Here is an 11,351-nt window from a genome sequence, read left to right as displayed (position 1 = left end):
TTGGGCTTATTAGTTGGAGATTTCTTCTTTTCCAGAGCAGTTCCTTGGCATGTGGATCTATTTTGGGTCTTGCTAGATGTTCCTAAGTTCTTGGCCAACCTTCTTGTTGATCCGCACTTCTTGGTGGTTCTTTTTCAGAGAATTTCTTTTCATTCTTGGGGTCGACCTATTTACACATTTAATTTTCCTATCTTGGTAAATGTAATGTTTTGTGGCCAACCCAGATATGTTTCAGAGGGTATATATACGGTTTTATGTGATCATTGGTAGGGCAGTCGATCAGTATGAGATTCTAGATTCATGATTAGAGATCCGAATGACTCTGGGAGTTCCAGATGGATTGAAATCTGGCATGTTAGCCTGCATGTAACTGGTTGATTACCGGATGTTCTATGATGAATATATGATGATAACCGATTGGTTACCGGAGGTTCTAAGACAATAATATGATATGATTATGTGATCTTTCAATGTTTTATTGTTGCTTCTATTGTGTTACTCTTGCTGCATGATCTTGTATGTTCTCTTTGAGGACACCGGATTATTGCTGCACCATTTTCTTATGCACATATTTCTATGTGATTTATATTCTTTCACCTAATGTCTTATTTCCTTATATATGTTTGATTGCATACTACATGATTGAGAATGAGATTTATAAACCAAAAATACCACATAATAAAACTATGCCCTCCTTACTACATTCTACCTCTTTGCTAAATGTATGACGTGGGATGGTAAATTATCTCACTTGCACTCTATTGCTAAGATTACCTACTATCATTTCCATAGACACCCTTGTCATCCATAGAAAACACTAATTGCTCTTTACATGCAAGGCAAAGGATAATGAAAAAAAGAAGAAAGATCTTCCAAATCTTTCACGCAATCATCAAACACCAATTCACATTGAACTTCTATTCTAAATTTCTTGTGAAATATTGATTAATCCTTCAAACCATTTCTAGTTTATATTCCACTCTTTCTCGTCTTTGCAAAACATTTTGAATTTTAAAATTTCACTGAAAAATGAAAAGATATCATAGTGTCTAATTGATGTAACAAAACACTAATATATATATATATCATATCATATCATATGTTTTGCAAGGATTTTTCATTGCTCTTTGAGAGGCCTAGCATTATGAATGCTTTGATACCATGTGAAAAAAATGGAAGAACACAATAATAATTAGAAGATCAAACCATTGCAATAGACAAGACAATACAAAAAAAAACATATTATTGAATTGTTCATGATGCTTTACAATACAATGCAAAGTGGCTTTATAAAGTGGTTTATTTTCCCATCAACTATCCAAAACTTCTTAACTTCCCACAACAAATGCTTATTAATTAACTACCAACATAAAACTAAATTATTATAAATCTAATCTAATAAAACTATCTAATGAAGTAATACTAAATCCAACATTCTTCTTGGAGGAATATGATAGTTAATAGACTCTTTAAACTCTTTTTAGAAATGAAAATATAGAATACCCAACTAAAAATTTCCACTCCTTACATTTTTAGTTCCTACAAAAGAAAGATACTATTGCATTCATTAAAATTTTTCTTTAATAAGTAAAACTAATGAATGCACATAATTAAAAAAATTCAACAAAAAACTGTATACTATAAATTTAATTTTTAATTTATATTATAACTAGGAAAATAGGGGAAAGCATCAAAGCACAAATATTAGGCAACCACAAAACCTAACATGCAATGAAATCCAATCCTATTCGATCAATAGAAGAATGGAAAACAAACATCAAAAAAACAAACCATCAAAAACATAGATGTCTCCTCCATTGACCTCCATTGTTCTTCTTTCACTTTCAAATTTGATGTGGATGAGAAGCAAATCAACAATGAGAGATGAAAATCACAGCATAAAGTTCCTCAAAGCATCGTTAAAATTGAATGAGAAAAGAGTCCAATTTATAAAAAAATTGGGGATTGATTGGATGGCTAAGATTGAATTTTTTTTTTGTTAGATGGACAAACCCGATTGAGTGTACAACAGAGCTGCCATTCAGGTAAGGATGAAGATAGAAGAAAGAAAATAGGAAGATATTATGAGAATAAATAATAAAATCTTTAATTATCTTCTCATAAATACCAAATTAGCAAATTGAAAATATCAAGAAGATTTTAATAAGTGAAAAATTTAATTTTTCTAAAAAAATATAAATTATTATACATGGAGTATATCATTTATTGCTATATTTGCACTTTTGACGTCTTTGTACCAAATTATGTATGATGTGTTGGCTAGATACATGATGAATAAATAACCTTGGTTTGTTGGTCACTTGTATAGCCCCGTTAGCTAATATGGTTTATTTTTGAGAAATATTTTGAGGTGGTCCCCCCATCCTTGGTCAACATTACTACAAATATTTTCATCGTGCAAGAGATCAATATGGGTATTAAGAAGTTAGGTGTTGGTAAATCTAAAGACTTGGTTGAGCTTCAAGCAGAGTATCTCAAGTGAAGCATGAAAACCCTTGCACCTCACATTATGAAAAATCTTCAACAACATCGTCCATCAATGGTTCCCTAAAGATTGGAAAACTAGTCTAGTTATACCTCTTTTTAAAAGCAATGATGTCAATAACCCCTCCAATTATAGGATGATAATGATTAATCATTTGTTTGCAAAATTATTTGGTAGCATGATAGAAAATAAAATCAACAAATGGGTTAAAGAAAATCATTAACGTGCAAAATGTCAAGCTGGTTTTAGACCTAAACATTCCATAGTTGACCATGGTATTACTTTGAGACACATCATTGAAAAAATTTGGGAGAAAAAGGAAGAATTCTTTTGTTTCTTTGTCAATTTCAAAAAGGTTTTTGACATGGTCCCTAGAGATAAGCTTTGACACAAAATGGAAGAATTTGGGATTCTTATGCATCTCAAGGCATCTGTTTATAGGCTATATGAGGAGGTTAAATTCAAAATTAGAACTTCAGTTGACATTTAATATAGCTTTAAGAGTGATATTAAACAAGGGTGCCATTTATCTCCTACCTTGTTTGGCTTATATATTGACAAGCTTGAAGAGTAGTTAAACATACAAAATAGTGAGGGTATTCAACAAGGTGAATTTATGATAAGGTTGCTCCTTTATGCAAATCATCTCATTTTGATTGCTAAATCTGCCCTTCGTTTACAAGAGCATTTATTTTCTCTAGATCATTTTTGCAGCATGGTGGGAATGCAAGTTAACATTAGCAAGATAAAACTCATGGTTTTCTCCAATAGAAGAAAACAAAATCAGCCTTACTTTGAAGGCAACATTTTTGAAGAAGTTATAGATTACAAATATCTTGAAATTGATTTCAACAAAAATCTAAGTTGGGAAGGTTGTAGGAAGAAAATAACTTTAGGATGTTGGAAATCATTTTATGCTCTTAAAAATAGATGTAGAGACGTAGAGCTATGGGATTGGAAAACCATCCAAACTCTTTTCAGGCTTTTAGTGCTACTGGTTGTCCTCTATGGGTGTAAAATTGGGCCAACAGTACCTCAGTCTCGAAATGGAAGCAAAATGAGAGAATTAAAAAATGTTTAATCGCAAGCAGGTTCAAAATTAAAAGTACAGTTCCCAATGATATCATGTTAAGTGAAACAGGAGCTACCCATACTGAATCAATTGCTATGGTGCACCTCATTAGTTATCTAAAAAGAACCGATCAAATGGGAGAAGGTAGATGCCTAAGGTTGTCTTTAATGACATATTGTTTAAAAGAAGAAAGACTTGGATGCAACAAAACATCAAATGGATGAGTAAATGGAACATTTATTTGAATATGTGCCCCACAATAACAAAGAGATAAAGGTCTTTATTATGGATAAGTTCTACAAGAGAATATGGGGTAGTGGGCTAGGAAGAAAGAAACATTATTATATCAATGAGTTCAATCCCATGTGTGATCATCTTTAAAAAAATTACATAGAGGCTAATATCTCATGGAGAGCTAAAATTCTTATTTCTCAGCTTAGAACTAACTCTCATCAAATTTGTTGTGAGACCGGGTGGTGGGAAAGGCCAAAAGAGGTTTGGAAAGAAAGGGTTTGCACTTTTTGCACCTCCAGGAAAGTGAAAACTAAAAAGCATTTTATCTTAGAGTGTAATGCCCTCAAACACAACATGGATAAGTTTATTAATATGTTAACCACTTTGAAGTGGCGTGTGTGCACATGTTGATTCAAAGAAAATTTGTTGAATATGCTGTCAAAATTTGATTGATATGATGTTGTGTGTCGAAATGTCAATACGATGCCCCAGATGTGGATACTGATACTTGATATGAAGTCGATATGAAGTTGGTGTCGATATAAGACTGATATGAAATTGATATGGAGATTTGATATGATGCCTCCTTGGGAGATCGTTTGTGCACTAAAGGCATTAATGATCTCTCGAAAGAAGAAGAAAGATATTTGAAAGATAGAAGAGTGGATAGTTGATGTCATACATGGGTTTGATAAGATTGATCATATTGATTAGATTGATAAGATTGATATCAAGTCTGGTTTTAGGAATGACACCTCATGTATAAGACAAAGATGATCAAAATGTTTGATTTCAGGAATGATATATCCTGTATAAGACCTGATCAAAATGTTTGGTTTCGGGAAAGATACATCCTCTATAAGACATGATATAATAGATCAGATTAAATGGATTGATGGAATTGATAAGATTGAGATCAAGTCTGATTTTAGGAATGACACCTCTTGTATAAGACAAAGATGATCAAAGCGTCTGGTTTCAGGAACGATATATCTTGTATAAGAGCTAATCATAACGTCTAGTTTTAGGAAAGATACATCTTGTACAAGACATGATAGAATAGATCAGATGAAATAGATTGATAGAATTGATAAGATTGAGATCAAATCTAGTTTTAGGAATGACACCTCCTATATAAGAAAGATATGATCAAAGCGTCTAGTTTCAGGAATGATATATCCTGTATAAGAGTTGATCAAAACGTCTGGTTTCATGAAAGATACATCCTGTATAAGATATGATAGAATAGATCAGATGAAATGGATTGATAGAATTGATAAGATTGAGATCAAGTCTGGTTTTAGGAATGACACCTCCTGTATAAGACAAAGATGATCAAAGCGTCTAGTTTCAGGAATGATATATCATGTATAAGACTTGATCAAAACATCTGGTTTTAGGAAAGATACATCTTGTATGAGACATGACAAAATAGATCAGATGAATGATGAAGATTTGAAAGGGAAGAAAGATTCCATGATGATGCGATAGATATGCATGTGATGGATGCAATGATGAATGTGACTAGATGATGATGATGAGAGATGTATCTTGAAAATGAGATGTATGATAATGATAATGATGTGAGGTTAATGCAAGATTAAAATGTTATGCAACTAAATGCAAGGTTTAAGAATGATATGTAACTAAATGATCACTTTAATTCTGTCATTGTCATTCCCATTTAGTCATGTGTTTGTGCTATGTTTTGTTTGTCATCATTGAGCTTTTGATATGTTGAAAGTTTAATACAAATATTATGATATTATTGAACCATAATGACCTGAGTATAACTTACATAGATTTTGATATTGCAAGACGACACAAGCATCGAGGTATAATTGAACCAAGATGACCTGAGTGTTGCTTGCGTAAAACAGACAAGAGTTAACCATTTGCATGTGCAAAGTGGAAAATGTCTTCAATGATATGTTTCCAATCATGTCTTGAGACAAATTTGCATCGTACAAATGATCGCCTCACAGACAGAAAACCAAAGAAAAATATTAGATTCCTTCGTCGCTTCTCTAGCTCAATGCATCCTTGAGTAGCTCAAGAAATCTAATGATTCAAAAATTTAAGATACAAAATAGTCAAAACTTCATGCTAAAATGTAATCAAATCATAATTCAAAAAATCATCCATCATGTGTGTGCTAAAGTTGTAGTTGGATAATTGTCTTGTTTTCTAGCCTGATGAGCAGTTGTTGACATTGTTTCCTTAGTATGTTGTGATCCTGGTTTGTTGTTGTCAGAATGCTAAAGTGAGAGGAATGTTGCCCCTAGTCACAGATATTTATTGATGTGGATGTATACATTGATCACCAAGCCATGGTGGGATATGATATGCATAAGTGTTTCTAGATAATTGAGGACAATGACTACGCTAAGTATGTCTGGGATAATGTTGCGTGAACAAGTGTGTTGGTGATGGCTTTTAGCTGTGACTAAATGGATCAAAGTTATGAGTATTGATAGATAGAGGATCCGTTCTCTCACAAATAGCGCATGTTGCCAGGTTTTCACTACTTGTTTTTATTGCACTTTTTGGTTTGTTTTTTATTTTATTTTGTATTTTTCACTTTTTTCCGTTCATTGGACGACTCAAGTGGAGAATTTCTTCAGATGGATACTATTGGTTGGTTCGTCGAGCATGTCCCCTTCTCAATTTGACAAATGATATGTGCCTAATCCATAGGCTGATATGATGACAAAGGGACCCAACTAGATAGGTTCAAACTTCCCCTTCTTTTCTTGATCTTGTTGATTTCTGCGATTTTCCTTTAGTACGAGATCACTGACTTTGAAAGCCCTCAGGATGACTTTGTGATTATAGCTTCTGCACATTCGGTGCTGATCTACCTTGAGATGGTCATAGGTATGTTGTCATTTTTCATCAAGAAGCTCTAGTTCTTATAACCTGTTTACACGATATCCCTCATCTGGTATGAGGCCCTTCAAAGATACTTGGAGAGATGGGATTTCTACCTTAAGAGGTAGAATTGCTTCTGAACATACACCAATGAATATGGTGTAGCCCCTATAGGTGTCTGGATACTAGTCCTGTATGCCCAAAGTGTCAGATTGAGTTGTACATGCCAATCCTTGTCCGCATCATTTACTGTTTTCTTGAGGATTTTCAGGATTATTTTATTCGATGCTTCTGCTTGGCCACTCCCCTATGGGTAGTATGGCACGGAGAAGCGATGTTGGATTTTGAATCATTCACATAGCTCTCGCACATATTGATTCTTGAAAGGACGTCCATTGTTTGTGATGATGGAACTAGGAATGCCATATCTACAAATGAGATAATTGAGAATGAATGAGGAGATTTGTTTTCCAGTTACAGTGGTTATCGTAACTGCTTCAATCCACTTTGTGAAATACTCGATTGCAGTGATAATGAAATTATGCCCATTTGAAGAGGAAGGATGAATTTTCCCTACTAAATCAAGTCCCCATTAACAGAAAGGCCAAGATGTGGTGAACGATTGCAGCTCCTGTGTTGGTGCATGGACAAGATTGTCGTGAATTTGACATTTAGGACATTTCTTTGCAAATTGATAGGACTCTCTCTCCATTGTCGACCAGTAATATCCCATTCTCAGAAGTTTCTTGGCGAGAGTAGGACCACTTGAATGCGTACCACAGATACCCTCGTGAAGCTTGTGCAAGGCCGACTCAAATTCGTTATGATCAAGGCATCAAAGAAGAGTACCATCTAGACCTCGACGGTAAAGTGTGTCAGCACTTGAATGCGTACCACAGATACCCTCGTGAAGCTTGTGCAAGGCCGACTCAGATTCGTTATGATCAAGGCATCAAAGAAGAGTACCATCTAGACCTCGATTGTAAAGTGTGTCAGTGGTTAAGGTATAGCGGGCGACTTGCCGGATGAAGTTGCGTTTTTGGTTGCGAAATAGGTCAGGTGGAAGAGTATTATTTTTTAGGTAATCATAGATTGTCTCGTATATAGGTGAATCTAAACCGATTAGGGTATGGATGACTTGAGATGCGAAATTGTCATAGGCTGGGGAAAACAATTGCTCTACCAGGAACTCGTAACGATTTTGTTTATCAGGAATTTACATTAGTGAAGCGATAGTGGCCATTACATCAACAAATATGTTGTCCAACCTTGGTATTTGCTCAAAGGTGATATGTACAAAGTATTGTTTGAAATCATCCACCATTCTCTTGTAAGGCATTAACTTATCATCCTTTGTCTGATATTCATCATTGATCTAATTGATAACTAATTGAGAATCCCCATAGACTCTCAATTCTATGATTCTCCATTCCACAACCATTTTGATTCTTGTTACCAAAGCTTCATATTCAGTGATGTTGTTGGTGCATGGAAACATCAATCTATAAGATCATGGAATTGTGTGCCCTTCTGGAGTGATGAAAAGGATGCCGACACCCAATACATGTTGTGTATAGGATCCATCAAAGTACAAGATCCATTTCTTGAGCGTGACAGTGAGTACATCCATGTCTGGAAATTCCACCTATAGTGGTTGTTGATCTAGTAGTGGTGCTTTAGCCAGTTGATCTGCAATTACTTGTCCTTTGATAGCCCGAAGTTTTGTGTATTGGATATCAAACTCATTGAGAATCATGACCCACTTAGCCAATCGTCTTGTAAGAGTTGCTTTGCTAAGTAAATACTTGAGAGGATTGATTTTTGCTACCAGTTTGATTGTATGGGCTAGCATATAATGGCAGAACTTTTGAGAGGCGAACACCACTACTGAGAAAGCCTTCTCAATGAATGTATAATTTATCTCATATCCATTTAAAGTCCTGTTGATGTAGTAAATAGCTCGTTCTTTGCCTTTCGGATCTTCTTGCACTAGCAGTGCCCCCAATGATACTTATATTGTTGATATATAGAGAATGAGCGGCTTGCCTACTATCGGAGGTACCAAAATTGGTGGATTCATCAGATATTGTTTGAGCTGATGAAATGATTCCGCACACTTGTCTTCCCATCTGAAAGGTATATTCTTATGAAGCAGATGATTGAATGGTAGACATTTATCTGCTAGTTGAGCTATGAATTGTCTGATGGATTGCAGTCATCCCTGTAGAGATTTGAGTTGGCTAATGTTCATGGGAGGTGGCATTTCCATGATAGCTTGTACCTTTGTTGGATCTACTTCAATGCCTTTTTCTGATATAATGTAGCCTAACAGTTTGCCTGATGTGACCTCAAAGACACACTTCTTAGGGTTTAGTCTGACCTTGAATTGCTCCAATCTTTGAAAGATTTTATCTAATATGTCTAGATGTTCTGCTCGGGTGAATGATTTAGCCTACAAATCATCCACATAGTCCTTCATGAAGGTATGCATCATATCATGGAAGATTGTCGTCATGGCTCTTTGATAAGTTGCCCTTGCATTTTTTAAGCTGAAAGGCATGACGTTCCAACAATACATTCCCCATAGACAGGTGAACACAATTTTATCTTGATCCTCTGGAGCTATCTTGATTTGATTATAGCCAGAGAAACTGTCCATTAATGATAACATTTTGTGGCCTGCTATTAGATCCACAATTACATCAATGCTTGGTAAAGGAAAGTCATCCTTTGGACATGCTTTGTTGACATCTCTAAAATCTGTGCATATTCTGATGCTTTCGTCAAGTTTTGAAACTGGTACAATGTTTGAGATCCATTTAGCATAGTCTATAGGTCAGATGAATCCGACATTTAATAACTTCTTTAGTTATGTTTTGACCAATAATGCCACATATGGATTCATCTTTCTTAATTTTTGCTTGACCGGCTTAGCTCCTGGAGCGATGGATAAGTGATGCATGATTAGGTTCAGATCTATTATGGGCATATCAGCATATGACCAAGCAAAATTGATTTGCTTTTTCTTGAAGAATTTGATAAAATCTGGTTGTTCCTCTTCTGTCAGTGATTCTGCTAAATGTATGGTTTTGACTGCTGCTTTAGTACCAATGTTTATTGATTTGGTTGGCTCAATCAATATTGGTGACCTTTCTTGATAGTGTTCAGGAAGAGTGTCAAGTCTCCCATCTTTAGGTGCCTTAAAAAGGTTTTCACCTGCAGATGTGTCCTTTATTTTTACTTTTTTGTGATCTAATACCGTCATTGACTGGTTTTCACTATTAGATCCCTTTTTTATTTCATTTTTGCGACTGAGAGACTTGGCACTCCCTTGATTGTAGATATCGTTATTTTGTTCATTGGTAGAGCACATTTCTGGGTTGACTAAACATAGATATTGGATAAAGGATTCATCATCTAGAAATATTGGTATATTATGGTGTTCAGATACGAGCGATAAGGAGTCATTTGGTGGGTTGAGATCAGTCACGGTAAGTGCCATGATAGAGTCATCTTTATAGTTGTTTGGGATATTGGTTAGGTCTAGGATATTTTTAAGATCTTCGATGGTATTATCTTTGATGTAGCCTTGTTCGTATTGTCGTTGCTCATTCTCACTAGCCTCGTAGATATGTCATGGTCCAGATTCAAGTGGTCAAGATTATGAGCTTTGTCCCTCTTGAGAAAGGGATGTGTATGAGAGGATGATATCTACCTCAATGTCTTCAGTAACATCTGAACAACTACCCCACTCATATTCATTAGAATCGGTTTCAGAATTACTGTCCCAGATTATCTCACTGCTTCTAACAGGTATGTTGTATAGCGAGAAAACATCTCTAACAATTGATACTAGTTTTGTAGCTTTTTCTAATTCAAAATCGGAGCCTGATTGTACTCTTTGTATTTGTTCATACATTGTTTCTCTTCGGTGAGTAGTAATTTCTTCGGGTGGTGGTTCTACCTCTGTTTGATCAGGTTCTTGCACATGATACACTTTCTTATAAGAGGCTTCTTCCCTTTGAAAGGCCAGTTCTTCTTGTCATTTCTCATTTTCTTGATGTTCTTTCTCTTTCCTTGTCGTTTTTGCTGCCTGGTGTAGTGCTTCTTGCCATGAGTTTTCATTATATTTTTTCTTTGCTCTCTACTATGGTTTTTGATGGTTTTTTTTGTTTCTGTATAGGCGGTATATGTTGTTCATACCCTAGTCCTCTTTTGTCTCTTGCAAATTATGAAGGAGGTTGTAAGGGTTCAATTATGTCTTCTTGGTGCTTGCCAATGGGTCCTCTTCCATTGTATCCCATCTGTTGCATGATCTGGAACCCTTTTCTTCCATATTGTTGTGTTGGTATTGCTACTTCTATGGCAGCTGCTTTGACTTCTTCTTCATCCTTATATAGCCAACTAAGGATGTCTTTCTCTTCTGATTCATCGGCCAGTGTGCCCAATTGGATAAATTTGCCATCAAACTTGGTGATGGGCTGTGTTGCTTGATGTGTTGACGTAGAAGGTTGTCCATAAGATGTTGGTGACATTGGCAATCTTGATAGACACAGGGGTTCAAAAGAGTATTCCCCCATTCCTTGGTCCTTGATTTTCATCTTTTGCTTGAAGTCTATGGATAGAGACTTGAGTTCTTCTTGATGATGATTGGATGTTGAAGAAGTG

Source organism: Cryptomeria japonica, chromosome 9 (genome assembly GCF_030272615.1).
Source record: "Cryptomeria japonica chromosome 9, Sugi_1.0, whole genome shotgun sequence".
NCBI classification, from domain to species: Eukaryota; Viridiplantae; Streptophyta; class Pinopsida; order Cupressales; family Cupressaceae; genus Cryptomeria; species Cryptomeria japonica.
Note: the sequence above shows the minus strand (reverse complement) of the source record.